Source organism: Notolepis coatsorum, assembly GCF_963971535.1.
Source record: "Notolepis coatsorum genome assembly, chromosome: 3".
In the NCBI taxonomy this organism is placed as follows: Eukaryota; Metazoa; Chordata; class Actinopteri; order Aulopiformes; family Paralepididae; genus Notolepis; species Notolepis coatsorum.
The window spans coordinates 29,620,068-29,635,624 of record NC_140167.1 but is presented as its reverse complement, the minus strand read 5'-3'; positions in this window follow the sequence as shown (position 1 = coordinate 29,635,624).

Sequence of the window (15,557 nt, the reverse complement as noted above, 5' to 3'; positions counted from 1 at the left end):
GGCGCTTGGCGAGGTTCTTGTGGTCCGTCCAGACCAGGAAGGGGATCTCTGAGCCTTCCAGCCAGTGCCTCCATTCCTCCAGAGCTAGTTTGACTGCCAGGAGCTCCAGGTTGCAGATGTCGTAGTTGACCTCAGCTGGGGTCAGGCGGCGCGAGAAGAAGGCGCAGGGGTGCAGTTTCTGGTCGAGAGCGGAGCGTTGGGAAAGGACCGCCCCTACTCCGGTACTAGAGGCGTCCACCACGAACTGGCGGGACGCGTCCGGCTGGACGAGGATGGGTGCGGAGGTGAAGCGCCGGCGCAGCTCGGCGAAGGCGGAGTCCACTCTGTCAGACCAGACGAAGGGCACGGAAGGGTGAGGTGAGTTGGGTGAGGGGTGCAGCAACCCGGCTGTAGTCCCTGATGAAGCGCCGGTAGAAGTTAGCAAAGCCCAGAAAGCGTTGGAGCTGCTTGACGTTGGCGGGCCGGGGCCAGTCGGACACCGCCTTGATCTTCTCGGGGTCCGCCCGGATCTTGCCGCCCTCAATGATGTAGCCGAGGAACCCGATGGAGGAGAATGTCATCCAAATAAACAAAAACGGAGCGGTTAAGGACATCACGGAGAACGTCATTGACAAGGGCCTGGAAGACAGCAGGGGCGTTGGTCAGCTCAAAGGGCATTACCTTGTACTCGAAGTGACCGAGCAGGGTCTTAAAGGCCGTCTTCCATTCGTCCCCCTCCCGGATGCGGACAAGGTGATAGGCATTCCTGAGGTCCAGCTTCGTGAAGACGGTGGCACCTTGCAGGGGCTCAAACGCAGAGTTAATCAAAGGCAGGGGGTACTTGTTCTTGATTGTGATGTTGTTGAGACCCCGATAGTCGATACAGGGGCGAAGGGAACGATCCTTCTTGGAAACGAAAAAGAACCCCGCGCCGACAGGAGAGGAGGAGGGAGTAATAATGCCTGAGGCCAAGGACTCATGGACGTATTTCTCCATAGACTCCCTCTCTGGGCGTGAGAAGTTGAACAGGCAACTAGCGGGGAGCGGCGCTCCTGGGAGTAGATCAATAGCACAGTCATATTGGCGATGAGGAGGTAGGGAGAGAGCCTGTTGTTTGCTAAATACAGCCTCTAAATCATGGTAGACAGGAGGAATAGCAGACAGGTCAATGGGTTCGTTGGGAAGGTGAGAACCAGCGACCCCCAGTGGTGGCCGAGCTGATTGCAGGCAGGAGACGTGACAGTGAGCACTCCAACTTGTCACCAGGCCAGTAGGCCAGTTAATGACAGGGTTGTGTAGTTTTAGCCACGGCATGCCAAGGACAATGGGATTGTGGTGTGAGTTGGTGACATGAAAGCGGATACTCTCGCTATGGTTTCCCGACAATAGGAGGCGGAGGGGTACAGTGTGGCGAGTTATTCGTGTGAGCAACTTCCCGTTTAACCCGCGAACGTCACAGGGTATTGGCAGGGTGTCGGTAGCAATGTGGTAGTGGGAAACAACCCCAGCGTCGATGAGATTCTCGTCTGCACCTGAGTTGACCAGGGCGGACAGCGGGAGTGATTGGCCATTGAGACACAGCGTGGCACTGAATTGCATGTTCGGACCGGAGCTGGGAGCAATATCAAGGCTCGAACAGACGCCTAGCATCACTGCCGAGCTCCGTCGTTTGGGCGAATCGAACATGAAGCAACGGAGTGACAGAGTTGACCGCAATATAAACATGCCCCCGTCGCGAGCCTGTGACGGCGTTAGTTGGGAGAAAGGCGCGAGCGGTCTAGGTCCATGGGCTCAGGGGAACTACTTTCAGCGCGGACGGCGCGGGGAGAGCGAGTTGAGCAGGGCACAGGTGGGCGAGCGGCGCTAGCCCTCTCTCGGCGGCGTTCACGAAGGCGCATATCCAGTTCCCTGGCTAAATGCATTAACTCGTCTAGGGAATCCGGCTTTTCTTTAGACGCCAGTTCATCTTTTAGAACGTCGCTCAGGCCTTGGCGGAAAGCCCCTCGTAGTGGCGTGTCACCCCAGTCGGAGCCGGCTGCCAGGATATGGAATTCGATTGCGTATTCGCTCACACTGCGATTTCCTTGGCGGATTGTGAATAAGCCGGCGGCTCTATCCGAGCCCCCCGGAGGGTGGTCGAAGACTTTGCGCATGTCGTCAATATATGCGGAATATGACTCGCAGAGGGGAGAATTATTGAAGTGGAGAGCGGTCGCCCATTCTAGCGCAGGACCCGTGAGCAGGGCCGACAGGTAAGCGATTTTAGACTTCTCACTTTGGAAAGTGTGTGACTGTTGCCCGAATACTAACGAACATTGAAAGATAAAGGCTCGACATTTGGAGATGCTCCCATCATAACGCTCTGGTGCGGGAACGTGGGGCTCTCTGTGCAGGGGAATCGCAGCCATGGGTGGGGTGTCTGGCGAGGCTTGCTGAGCCGTGACGTATGCCTCGAAACGGCCATATTGTCTGTCTCGCTCCGCAGAGCCGAGTGTGAGAGCGGTAAGCTGAGCAGTGACTGCATCTATTGAGTGGGAGAGTTGGTCTACCCGAGCGGTCTGGCCGTTGATGATACTCACGGATTGCCTCTGAAACTTCCTCCATTCCTCGATCTCGAGTGCAGCTGGTTCTGACGTCATTGGTCGTGGTGTTCTGTGAGAATGGGTTTTAAGCAAAGCCCAATCGCTGAACAGAGGAGAAGAGAGAATGGAGCGTTTCAGGATATTTAATAGTATTCCCCAAGCAGACAAGAGTTACATCCAGAAATGTACAACAGACAGGAATTGGGAGTGTTCTTGGGGCAATGAGAGCAGGTGCACTCCAGTGCTACTGCGGAAGGAAGACACAGGTCCGTGTCGAGAGAGTGAGCAGGAACTCCTTAGTAAAGCTCCAGGGGTCCAGACAGGGGCTCGCTGGAACGGAGGTTCTGGGCACAAGAGAAGGAATGTTAGAACAGGGAATAATCACACAAGAGTGTCTAGCAGGTCTTCGGACTGAGGCGTCGTACCTAGGTAATGATAATAACACCACGACGACTTCTGGTCAGCATCCTCCGGTAGAAGTAGGGTCTTGGTGATCAGGGAATGGGATACAGCTGTGAAGAGTGAGGTGCCTGGCAGCGTGTGAATCAGGAGATGAGGTGCAGCTGAGTTGAGTGACAGGGGGTGAAGGGGTGCTGACCATATATGGGCGTGAGGCTTCCGTGGTGGATGGAAGGGAGGATGAAAAGGAGTGAGGAAGGTGTGTGGTGAATGTGAAGGGGGGATGAGGAGGAGTGAAGAATGTTCTTGCTGTGATTATGACATTTCTTTGGCTCCCACACCATCAAGTTCAAGTTTCAAGTTTCTTTATTAGTTGACATGCAAAGATACAGAATACCTTCACATGGAATGCTTTTTTCTGTTATGCTCCTATGAGGATCATAGGACGCTTGGATCATCCACATACAGCTCATTACAGTAATATTCCACAATTATTACATTTTAGATAGTAATAATGGTACAGAGCCTTGAGACAAACATATGCATATTCACCACCGCAAACAGACTGGCAGCCGTCATAGGCAGCGCCATTTACGGAAGGAGGGGGGAGTGGGTTGGGGTTGTTACAGGGCTGTAGGGGGGGGGGGGGGGGGGGTGATCCCTCACACGAGGCAGCTGACAGTGCAGCGCCAATGCAGAGGAAGGGGGGGGGGGGGGGGGGGACTGGAGGGGGAGGGAAGGTGGGGGGGAGTGCACAGGCCAAGTCCTGGGTGGGGGAGGTAGGGATTGTGGGTGTGGGAAGCCGCTCGCCACTCTTATCTCCCAGAGGGCCTTCGACTCCACAGCTCTCTGGTTCGACCTTGGTCCAGGAATTTGTTTTGGCTGACTGGCACAATTTATCCCAGCCACGTCACTTTAAATTTGATTTGAATAGAGTGGAATATAACTATTGATTTGAGTGGAGTGAGTTTTAACAACTACGTCCAAATGACTGAATGCATTATTAGTCCAAGTGTCCAAGTGTCTTATCAGTTCATTTTGGTAGATCCTGTGCGCGGTAAACAGATCCAAATCTTCTTATTGCAGTCCAAAAGCTTCGATAATCCAAAAATGACCACGTCTTCAAGTTGGTAGCCCGATTATGATGTCCCAATAGGCAGAGAGGGTTAGCCTTATTCTGCTTCTTGAAGAAAATATGCAATCCACTGATTAGATCCATTTAGAGTTGATTTGAGTATAGTCCGGCCACCGGCACGAAGCAGAGCATAGCAGCGTCGGGCTCCATGGAGCAGTAGAGGCGGCGGTAGGAACGGCCTTGAAGGCCTAGGGAGAGAGGAAAGAAATGCGACTTGTCTCTGCAAGAGGTGGGAAGGAATCTCGGGGCAAAGGACGGATGCCATCGGGTTGTCAAGCCGTGGCACCCCGTCCCTTAAACCCTGAACCAACCCCTCCACCTGCATAAAAGGCACGTAGGTGGGGGAGAGGCTGACGATGCGGGGGATCACCTGTCCCCGAGACACGTAGGACCCATAGATGGGAAGAAGGGGCAAACAACGCTCGGCTCCTTCACAGGGCGGCGTTGAAAGACATGGCCTATCATGTCATCGGGAACAGGTGTCGGCAGGGGCCTTGGTAACGGTATTCCGTTTGCTCCCGCAGCTGCTGCCATTAGCTCGGGAAAGAGAGCATGCAGCTCTCCCTGCGTTCTCTCTTCCACCCCGCTCGCATCCCTTGTGCACGGGTAGCTCAGACCACTTGGTAGGTGGGAGCCGACGTCCGACGCTGAAGAAGGGGCGTCTCGTCTCGGAGTTGGTAGGTTTAACCCAGTCTCGGAGTACGAGGCTTACCAGTACGAAACCAGAGCCTCCTCTGAAACTCCCTGAGGAGGGGGCTCTGATTCCGCTGGGGCGTCGAACAGGAATTCCCCCGCCCCCTCCATATAATCCTCCATTTCCATTGGATGCAACGGAGAGGAAACGGAGGAATCCCTGCTCGGAGCCAGCTGTTCCACAGAGCCGAACGCCTCCGAACGTACCCAACACAGCCGCTCTTGGGTTATTGGTTCATGAGTCTGACTGCCTGGAGTTAAAAACTGTCCAGAGGATTCATCCCTCTTCTCACCTTACAGTTATTTTTGTAAGAATAACATACACACAAACTTATTATTACAAGTAGATGTGCGAATAAAGAAGATCTGACTGCAACTTTAAAAGGTTGAAAAAATTACTCAATGACTCATGCATTAACATTAGAAGTGGCTAAACTATCTGGTGCATAAACCGCTGTCAACACAAAGAACAGTTTTCTATTCATTCATACAGCAATTAATGAATGAATGAATAAATCAATAAATGAAATATGAATGTAATTATAGTAGAGTCAAATTTACCTCTCTATTCAACCAGTAATAAAAAAGTCCTTTGATTAAATTGTGTCTGCATTTGAGCTATGGGACATTTGAGTAAAATTACATTTGAGCATTGAGACATTTATGTGAAGGGACATTTGAGTGAAGGGACATTTGAGCTAATCTACATTTGAGTGAAGGAAGGGACATTTGAGTGATGGAACATTTGAGTGAGTGAAGGGACATTTGGGTGATGGAACATTTGAGTGAAGGGTCATTTGAGTGAAGGGGCATTTGAGTGAAGGGGCATTTGAGTGAAGGGGCATTTGAGTGAAGGGGCATTTGAGTGATGGAACATTTGAGTGAAGGGACATTTGAGTGAAGGGGCATTTGATTGAAGGGGCATTGGAGTGATGGAACATTTGAGTGAAGGGGCATTTGAGCGAAGAGAAATTTGAGTGATGGGACATTTGAGTCTATCCATCACAAACGGTGTCTGAGGAAGGCACCCCAATCATGGACTGTTTTCCCTCCTCCCCTCCGGGAGACGCTACAGGAACCTCTGCTCCAAGTCAAGCAGACTCAGGAACAGCTTCTTTCCCTCAGCTGTCAACTCTGTGCCACGTTGACAGCCCCCCCCAAACTCTCACTCCATTGCCTAGGGCCTAGGCTCTGTTACCCATACTGTACGACTCTGAACTCTGTTGAGAGTTACCTACCTACTGCTTTCACTGTCTACAACTGCCCTACACTGTAATTATAGTAATCATAATAATAACTACCCACCTCATACTATAGTCTACCCATATAATCTGTATGATAGCATGTACAACAGTGCTGTATATACTGCATATTTACATTTATATTTTTATATTTACTGCATATGTATATATATATATACATATTTGTCTGAATATACCTGCATATAATCCCTCTATATACATACTCATACGCCTGCATATAAACCATAACTCTGTATGTATGCACGTAGGATAGCATGTACAATAATGCTGTATATACAGTATATATATGTATTCCCACCGTATATATATATATATCCACACCTGTCTGTACCTGTAGCTACTATATCTGTACATATCCCTTTATACCTGTATCACTAAACAAATTATACAACAACTGTACATGCTTCGGATTAGCACTACACTCAGTAGTACTAATTTATATATTTTAGTTTAATCACCTGTACATTGTATATTACTATTGCACTTTACTGTTACATTTGCACTCTAGTTGTGGTAAGGGCTGCGTGTGTGTGTGGGTCACAAGCAGATAATAGGGACTCTAAGTTATCCGTGTATGAATAACCACTAAACTGCTTACGCAGACATTAGGGGCTGTCTACACGAGCGCTGGGTTTAATGTAACCGTGATTGTATGTGCGCAGTTGCACTGTTCGCCCACACACAACCGGGGTTTTGCTACACTGCAACCACGATCTTTGAAAACCGGAGCCCAGGGTGAAGTTTTGCGCACATCCCGGTTTCAGTGGGTGCGTGTGGGCATAGCAACCGAGGTTATTCCCAGTGTTTACAGCAGAGCTGTCCCAAGTCCCAAGTGCGTGAATATTAAAGGCAACCAACTTGTGTTCAGCTTTTCGTTCAGCGTTTCTCTGATTGGCCACACGGCCAATCAATCAATCCACTAGCACGCGGCCTTGCGGCAAGAGAGACAAGAGAGACAAGAGAGTCGCGGCAGAGAGCCGCGCATGCGCATGAGGCTCCCCCAGGTCCTTGTGTTTGAGACAGCCATATTAGACACATAGCCATAATTTAAGATAATAGTTTCCACAGCTCCAGTTAACCTAATTTATACCGTAATGAATCATTAAAAAATATACCGTTAACTGGAATATGTTGTTTCTTTACACATATGTTGGATTATGTAATTGGGTTTTCATGACAAAACAATAAAAATCGCTACTTTACATCAGGGTGAACGCTGAACCGAGTCAAGCCGCGGGCGGCGCACTGAAGCCGGTGAATGAACAACCGCATTGCCCCGCTGGCTCTAGTTAACCTAATTTATACCGTAATGAATCATTAAAAAATATTCCGTTAACTGGAATATGTTGTTTCTTTACACATATGTTGGATTATGTAATTGGGTTGTCATGACAAAACAATAAAAATCGCTACTTTACATCAGGGTGAACGCTGAACCGAGTCAAGCCGCGGGCGGCGCACTGAAGCCGGTGAATGAACAACCGCATTGCCCCGCTGGCTCTAGTTAACCTAATTTATACCGTAATGAATCATTAAAAAATATTCCGTTAACTGGAATATGTTGTTTCTTTACACATATGTTGGATTATGTAATTGGGTTGTCATGACAAAACAATAAAAATCGCTACTTTACATCAGGGTGAACGCTGAACCGAGTCAAGCCGCGGGCGGCGCACTGAAGCCGGTGAATGAACAACCGCATTGCCCCGCTGGCTCTAGTTAACCTAATTTATACCGTAATGAATCATTAAAAAATATTCCGTTAACTGGAATATGTTGTTTCTTTACACATATGTTGGATTATGTAATTGGGTTGTCATGACAAAACAATAAAAATCGCTACTTTACATCAGGGTGAACGTTGTTACACTGCCACCACCCACTTCAATGACAGAGCTCTCATATTTGCGAATACATAAACTATATCTTAAATTATGGCTATGTGTCTAGTCTAGTCTAGTATATATATAGTCGTAACAGTGTTTATTATTGCGAGTCCTAACAGTGTTTATTATTTCATAACTGTATGGGCTTTGTTTATACATGTACAGTGACGAGTGAATCTACCGTTGGTTGTTAAAAACGCGAAACATAATAATCAGTCAGCAGCGCTCCACGCTCCACTGCTACCACAGCCCAACACAAGTGCGTTGGAACAGCAGCCCAACACTACAGAAGTTGGTTGCCCGCGCTGCCGCGCTTGCTCTTTGGATTTCATTTGGGACGTGGGACGGCTGCGCTTGCTTGCGCGTGGGGGCGGGGGGGCGCGGCCAATCAGAGAAAAGCCGAACACAAGTTGGTTGCCTTTAATATTCACGCGTCCCAAGTAGCGTTATATGAAAATGATTGTAACAAACTTTTGTTCTAAACGTATCGTCTGTGTTGAAGAGTGTTGTGATCGACTGATGATGTCTGTTGTCGCATTCCTGACCTGACCGGAGTAAAACCTGTAGCTGCGGCTAAACTAAACTCATGTGTTGTCAAGTTATTGTTATAAGGAACCCAGTCCAGACTGCATCCCCTTAACAATGGACCTATCTCAAACCCTGCCCTCTTTTCTTGATCCTCCAATCACAACTGTCAGGGTTTGAGATAGGTCTATTGTTTGTATTGAGCCATATTGTATTGTACCCATTCTGCAATGTGTTAAATAACGTTTGCATCCATTCATTCTACTAGCGTTAACGTTACCACATTATTACGTTAGCATGTAAGCTAACAAAATCGCTGATGCTAGCCTCAGCTAGCCTCGATGCTAACTATACATGGAGAATGCCATTCACATTAGCATGTAGCTAACAACACCAGAGATCTTTTTGTGAGACTAAACTATCCGCTCTTGGTGGTAAATTGTGTTGATGTTGGTTTTGTTTCATCAACAAATGAGAGGCAGAACACACAGTGAATGTATCCGTTTTTTTATTGCACTTTTATTGCACTTTCTTTGCTGAAAAATAAATGCTACGTTGGCTAAATGGCTAACGCGAGGTATTTAAAGATGGTGACTGTTGTTTTTAAGCAGGAAGTGTAGTGAGCGTTCAACCTTTTCTGATTGGTTGAAATGGCCTTCATGTCACAACATCGCCACCTACTGCTTTGGCATTGTACTACATGTATATGAGGTCACTCGGTGCAGAGTTTAAACCAGTCGTGTGGACAGAGTTTGATTTTTTTGCATAATTTTAAAAACCCCGGTGTCATTAATACCCGTGATCGTGTGGACAGGGCCTAGGGAAAAATAAACAAAAAACAACCTTTACAGGTGGAAGCCTCAAAGTGAGTATTTAAGAAAATAAGTCAATTCCAAAAAACAGGACGACACTCAATAAAGAGGTATTGTAGAAAAATAAATAAGCCACAAAGGCAACTCCTAAAAACAGAGTTTATATTGAAAACATAAAACAATAAACCTCCACCAAGGGAGTTTATGTGCCGTAGTAGGCAAAGGACAGTTCCAAAAGAACACAAGAAACACTACCTAAAAGGCTCAGCCTCTATCAAATAAAGTGTCAAATAAAGCCAGTAGCCCAAAACAAGAATGGCTACAAAGAAGGCTAAATGCTGAGAGATCAGCACTACACTTCAATATAATAAGGATGGTCCAAAAGGATAGCCAACACAAGGAAATGAAAAAGCAGCCAACACTGCGAGACTCAAGCCTAAATAAACTCAGCTTTACCATATGCACAGCTGCACTGCATCAGGTGCAATCAAGCCCACACACCTGCCGACCCATGAGGCAATTAACCACAGAGGCCAGTGATTGACAATGACAGCTATCCCTCACAGAAAGGCGAAATAGACAGCTGTCCCTCACAGAAAGGTGAAATAAGGCCAAAACCATGACAAGTTGGATGACAAACGTCTTTTCATTGTACTGTACTTGCTGTATAATGACAATACATTTGAATCTAATCTAATCTAATGTTAAGTGAAGGGACATTTGAGTGAAATATAATAGTAGGACTACAGATATTACCTCAGCTTTGAGATAAATCCATAATAAATTGAATATACAATCTCCAACAAAATCTGATGACCTGATTTATGTTGGCAGCTAAAACTGCCAGCATCCATGTGACAGCATTACATGCTACAGTGAGAGAGCCAGTCAATCAATGGAGCTGGTTCCCGGGACTTTTTTATTGTCATTTTCACATAAGTGATCGTGGTGTCGTGGGAGTTTTGGAAATTAACACTTTTACCAGGGATATGTATCCAGACGCCATGCACTTAAAATCTCACTGGAATTTAGCAGGTCCAATTTAGCCTACTCCATAAACCCCCCTTTTTATGCAGTGCTATAGGCATTGAAACATCACACGGGCCTTCTAAATATGATAGAAGACCAAAGTAAACATTTTCAAGGGCCACTTGAGCATGTTTGACTTACCAAAATGGATGTGCTCCCTGTTTGATTGCGTTATACTAATAGAGCTCTTTTGGAGGATGTAATTAAGTGGAGTTTATAGTCTTAGATTAAAGCATCCTCTAGATCACAGGCAATGTTAATGGAGTGATGCATTTTCACTGGAAACCAGATGAGAGGACATCACATCAGAGCAAAACAACACTGGCTGCATTAATGGTGTGGCAGTGGCTCAGGAGGTAGAGCGTCGTCTGGTAATCTGAGGGTAAACCGACGGGTCCTTGAGCATGACACTCAACCCCTAACTGCTCCCAACAAGCTGGTTGGCGCCTTGCATGGCTGCCTTTGCCGTCATTGTGTGAGTGAATGGGTACATAAATTGTAGAGCACTTTGGGTAGTTGGAAGGCTCATTAACCCTTTCACTACCACACTATAGAAGGTTAACCCTTTCACTACCACACTACAGACGATTAACTGCCTGTAGTGTGGTAGTGAAAGCGTTAACCTTCTGTAGTGTGGTAGTGAAAGGTTAACCTTCTGTAGTGTGGTAGTGAAAGCGTTAACCTTCTGTAGTGTGGTAGTGAAAGGTTAACCTTCTGTAGTGTGGTAGTGAAAGCGTTAACCTTCTGTAGTGTGGTAGGGAAAGCGTTAACCTTCTGTAGTGTGGTAGTGAAAGGTTAACCTTCTGTAGTGTGGTAGTGAAAGGTTAACCTTCTGTAGTGTGGTAGTGAAAGGTTAACCTCCTGTAGTGTGGTAGTGAAAGGTTAACCTCCTGTAGTGTGGTAGTGAAAGGTTAACCTTCTGTAGTGTGGTAGGGAAAGGTTAACTTCCTGTAGTGTGGTAGTGAAAGGTTAACCTCCTGTAGTGTGATAGTGAAAGGTTAACCTCCTGTAGTGTGGTAGTGAAAGGTTAACCCTTTGTAGTGTGGTAGTGAACGGGTTAACCTTCTGCAGTGTGGTAGTGAACGTGTTAACCCTTTGTAGTGTGGTAGTGAAAGCGTTAACCCTTTATAGTGTGGTAGTGAAAGTGTTAACCTTCTGTAAACGCAGTCCATTATGCCATTTTACCAATTATTCCACCTCACAATGGGCCTCATTCACGAAGCGATATAAGAACAGATTTGATCTTATTTTGTTCTTAACTAGCCTTTTTTTCTTACCTGGGATTCAGTAATGTTTTCTTATTGTTCTCTTAACAGATGGTTAAGAAAAAATACAAGAAAATATATAAGAGAGTATTGGTGAATGAGGCCCAATGGTAGTGAGGCGAGCACTCAAAACAACTGCTAAAGGCTTTCAGGGTGGCTCCTGTATCCCCATGTTTTCCAGACCCCAGCAAATAACATATGTGAGAGTATGTGCCTTATGTGCGTGTGTGTGTGTGAGGCTTCTTTGTTGTTACCAGGGAGCTATTAATCTTGCTCTGTGTCATCTACACATCTTTCAAGGTTCTCAAGTGCTCTCACATGTTAACCAATCATTCTCCTCAGGAGTCTCAACTTTGCAAATCACTGGTAGCAGGAAGCCTCAATATGGGCAACATTATAGATATAAGCAGAGCCCTCCCTGCTCCGGCGACTAGGGAGCGTCTCTCCTATATACCTTACAAATTAATCACCATCTCCTGCCGAGCCGATGAGGCTCACGCGGTGCAATTAGACTAATAACACTGTTTGGAGATCTGCTAAAGGGAAGGTATTTAGACCAAAACGCTCGGAGGATCAAGTGTTCTATTCCAAGACCACGTCAAGCACTAAAGGTGTTTGAGATCATTAGTCGTAGGTATTTCACAAGCCAGTTTCCTATATGGACGTGGCTCAGGAAAGACGATATGGGCCTCTCCACTAGACAGCAGCAGCTTGGATATGGTCCTGTAAAGTTAGATACATTGAAATAAAGTGCAAAATTACATTAGTTTTGGGCCACACACTGGGATGTAGTGGAGGGTAAAACCCCACCCAAACTCAGTTGACCCACCCTTTAAAGATGCTGTAAGTGGTCTTTTTCTTTTGTTAAAATCAGTGGTCTACATGTTAAAATAGCTCTCTGACAGCCATCACTGATAGAGTGTGTGGTCAGTAATGAGTCTCCCAGTTCCTCCACTCTGCAGTAAACACAAAATACATGTTCTGGTATCCCATCCCACTTTATCCAATCAGGAGAGAGAACCCTAGATATTTTTACTTATTTAAAGAAATCTTACTGACTAAACACTCTATATCAGTGATGGCTGTCAGAATGTAGCTATTTAACACTTATTTTAACCAAAAAAATACCACTTACTTTTTCATTGACATAGATTATATAGTAAGTATTATCAGATTGATGCAAGTTACACGAAAATATATTATGGAGGAATTAAAAGAAAATAATACTCTTTTGAAAGAAAGAAAACAACCCTGCCGTTGCCTATGAATGGAAACCTAACTCATGGTACAGTAAGGGATGGGAGAGAGACACAGGTTGGGGGGCCACCCAAAAAAATGCTGAACAGCCACTCCTCAATATTAACTTTTCCAGTCAGGCAAATCAGGCCTGAAATAGGGTAACATTATACGTGCAAATTAATTATACTATAGGGGGTGCATTTATGAATATACCGCACATGGCCTCATGGAGATTCATAACCTTTCCCCATTCATCAAACGGCACATGGTCCGCTACCCGCTGCGAAGAGATACCGTGCGTCTCCGTACGTGCGCGGAAATGCGTTTGGCCCCGCGCCGTTATCTTGCCTTTCTAATAACAGTGGGTCCAGATAGCGCTCCGGGGGCAGAGGAGCCCCTCTCGGCGCGCCGGCAGCTGCTTCACATCTGGAACTTAATATAAACATCATGGCCAATAAAATCATTCCATTTCCTTAATTACTATTCCTGTCATTTCCGCACTAAATGAAAAGTTATTAATTCGGGGCCAACACAAACAGGCTTCTCCAATACGAGGAGCTATACTACTAGAGCCCCACCACCCTGACTATACTATACGGGCCTGCTGTCACTGGACTGGAAAGCCACATGCAGGGGAGCAGGGCTCCCGCCTCACATTGTGTGCGTGTGTGTGTGTCACGGTGTGTGTGTGTGTGTACAGTACTGCATACATTAATGGGACACGAAATGGCGCCTTGTTTTCGGTCATATTACTCCTATACTTCCACTGGTGCCAGTAAAACCATGACAGACACAGCTACTCATTTAATCTCAGTTTCTCATCTCTCACTTCCCTGCCCTTGTTCTTTTACTATTCGTCAGCATGTTCAACACATTTCTCCACCCTGCCTCTACTACTTTCTTCCCCCTCCATCCATCCATCCATCCACCCATACCTCTATCTATCCATACATCCATCCATCCTCTCCCACTCTTCAATAGTATTCTCACTTTAAGTTTCTTCCACCCCCGCTGTGTGTTGTTAACAGCTGTTAACAACAGATACTGGGCGATGATGATAAGGTCTTGGTGTGGAAAGCATCTGTCACGCCGCTCAAACGCACTGCTCTCTTTATCGCCTTCGCCATATACACTCTCTCTCTCTCTCTCTCTCTCTCTCTCTCGCTGGGGGGAGAAATCACGATCCCGCACGGGGGTGTCAAGTTTGTCAACTGGTCACATTTTCAACAGAAAACAGCGTTTTACCGTCAGCACGTCAGCCTATCAGCTGTCCTCGGTTTTTCAGACGCGCTTCCCGTTGATTTCATGCCCCCACTAACACACCGTATAATATCCAAAGGGCACGGATTAATAGAGCCAGCATATAGCTATTTTTGCGTGTATCCATGTAAAATTTCAAACCCCCAAATCATGCACCTTTGTGTCAGTCGTCACTGACTCGTCAGGATAAAATGTCGATGTATGCATGATGTCCTCGGTCCTCACTGAACTTGACTCACTCACTGCAAATCTGGTATGTCATAAAAGATGTAGCAGTACTGTCTATCTGTATGTCATGCAATTTCGCAATTATGCCACATCAATGTGGAACGCCCTCCTATCCAAAGCTGTAAAGGAATGTGAATCATTCACTACCCACTTTCAAAAACACTCTCAAAAAACACCTACGGGAGACTGCAATTCGAAACTGGCCCCTACAAATGTCCTAACCCAGTTGTACAGTAAATGACCAAGTATGGCTTTGTCAGTATTCCAATGTACAGTGTACAGTGCCCCCCCCCTCCCCAACCCCCCCCCCACCTCCAATGTACAGCCACCCCCCAACCACCCAACCACACTCCACCCACCCAACCTCCTCCAATGTACAGTTTCTACGTCAAATGTATATACACTCTTTTTCTGGACACTTTTGTATCACAAACAGTACTGTATTTGCTAATCTGATATGTCATAAATGTATAGATGTAGCAGTACTGTCTATCTGTATGTCATGTATGTCATATATGTTATGATGAATTGAAAATGGGGGACCCTGATGTAAACAAGACGAAAGTCTTTCTCTGGTCTGCATCCCCTTAACAATTGTATGTATTGAGCTGTACTGTACTGTACCCATTCTGCAATCTGTTAATAAAGTTTTCAATCAATCAATCAATAAATCAATCAATCAATCAATCAATCAATCAAACCAATCCCCCCCCCCCCACTAGACGGCGCTATTGGACGGATCATGTCCCCCATGTGATTTGACATGGATGGTACTGTATGGACTGCTCCAACTGGAGAGCATGTTACACTGATGATAAAGGCAAGGGGCTTGGTGAGCCGAGCGACCGACGCACATACTTACACGCACACAAAAGGCAAATGTATGCACTCAAATACCCCTGGTTTTGTAGTCAATGCTCTCGCTGCACCGCACACAATTAAAGTCCCAATTAAGGGCCATTATGGTTTTTCTACTAGCGGCGACCGCAGGGAGAGCAGCCCCACTGCCTGTACATTGTGGGCACACAGATCATGTCTCCTGTGCTGTCATCCGAAGGAACTCAGACTGATCCGCAAACTTGATGATCATAATTACTGATCAAAATGTAAGTGCAGCGAGCAGTCCAAACTCAAGAGGACAGCAATAAAACAAAGTTTTGAGTGGTTACAGTAAGTGCGACTTAAGTGGAGTGGGACTATCAGAGAGATGAGTGTTTGTGAGGTATTCTTCCCAAGGAACAAAGAATATTAAGGTTATCTGGG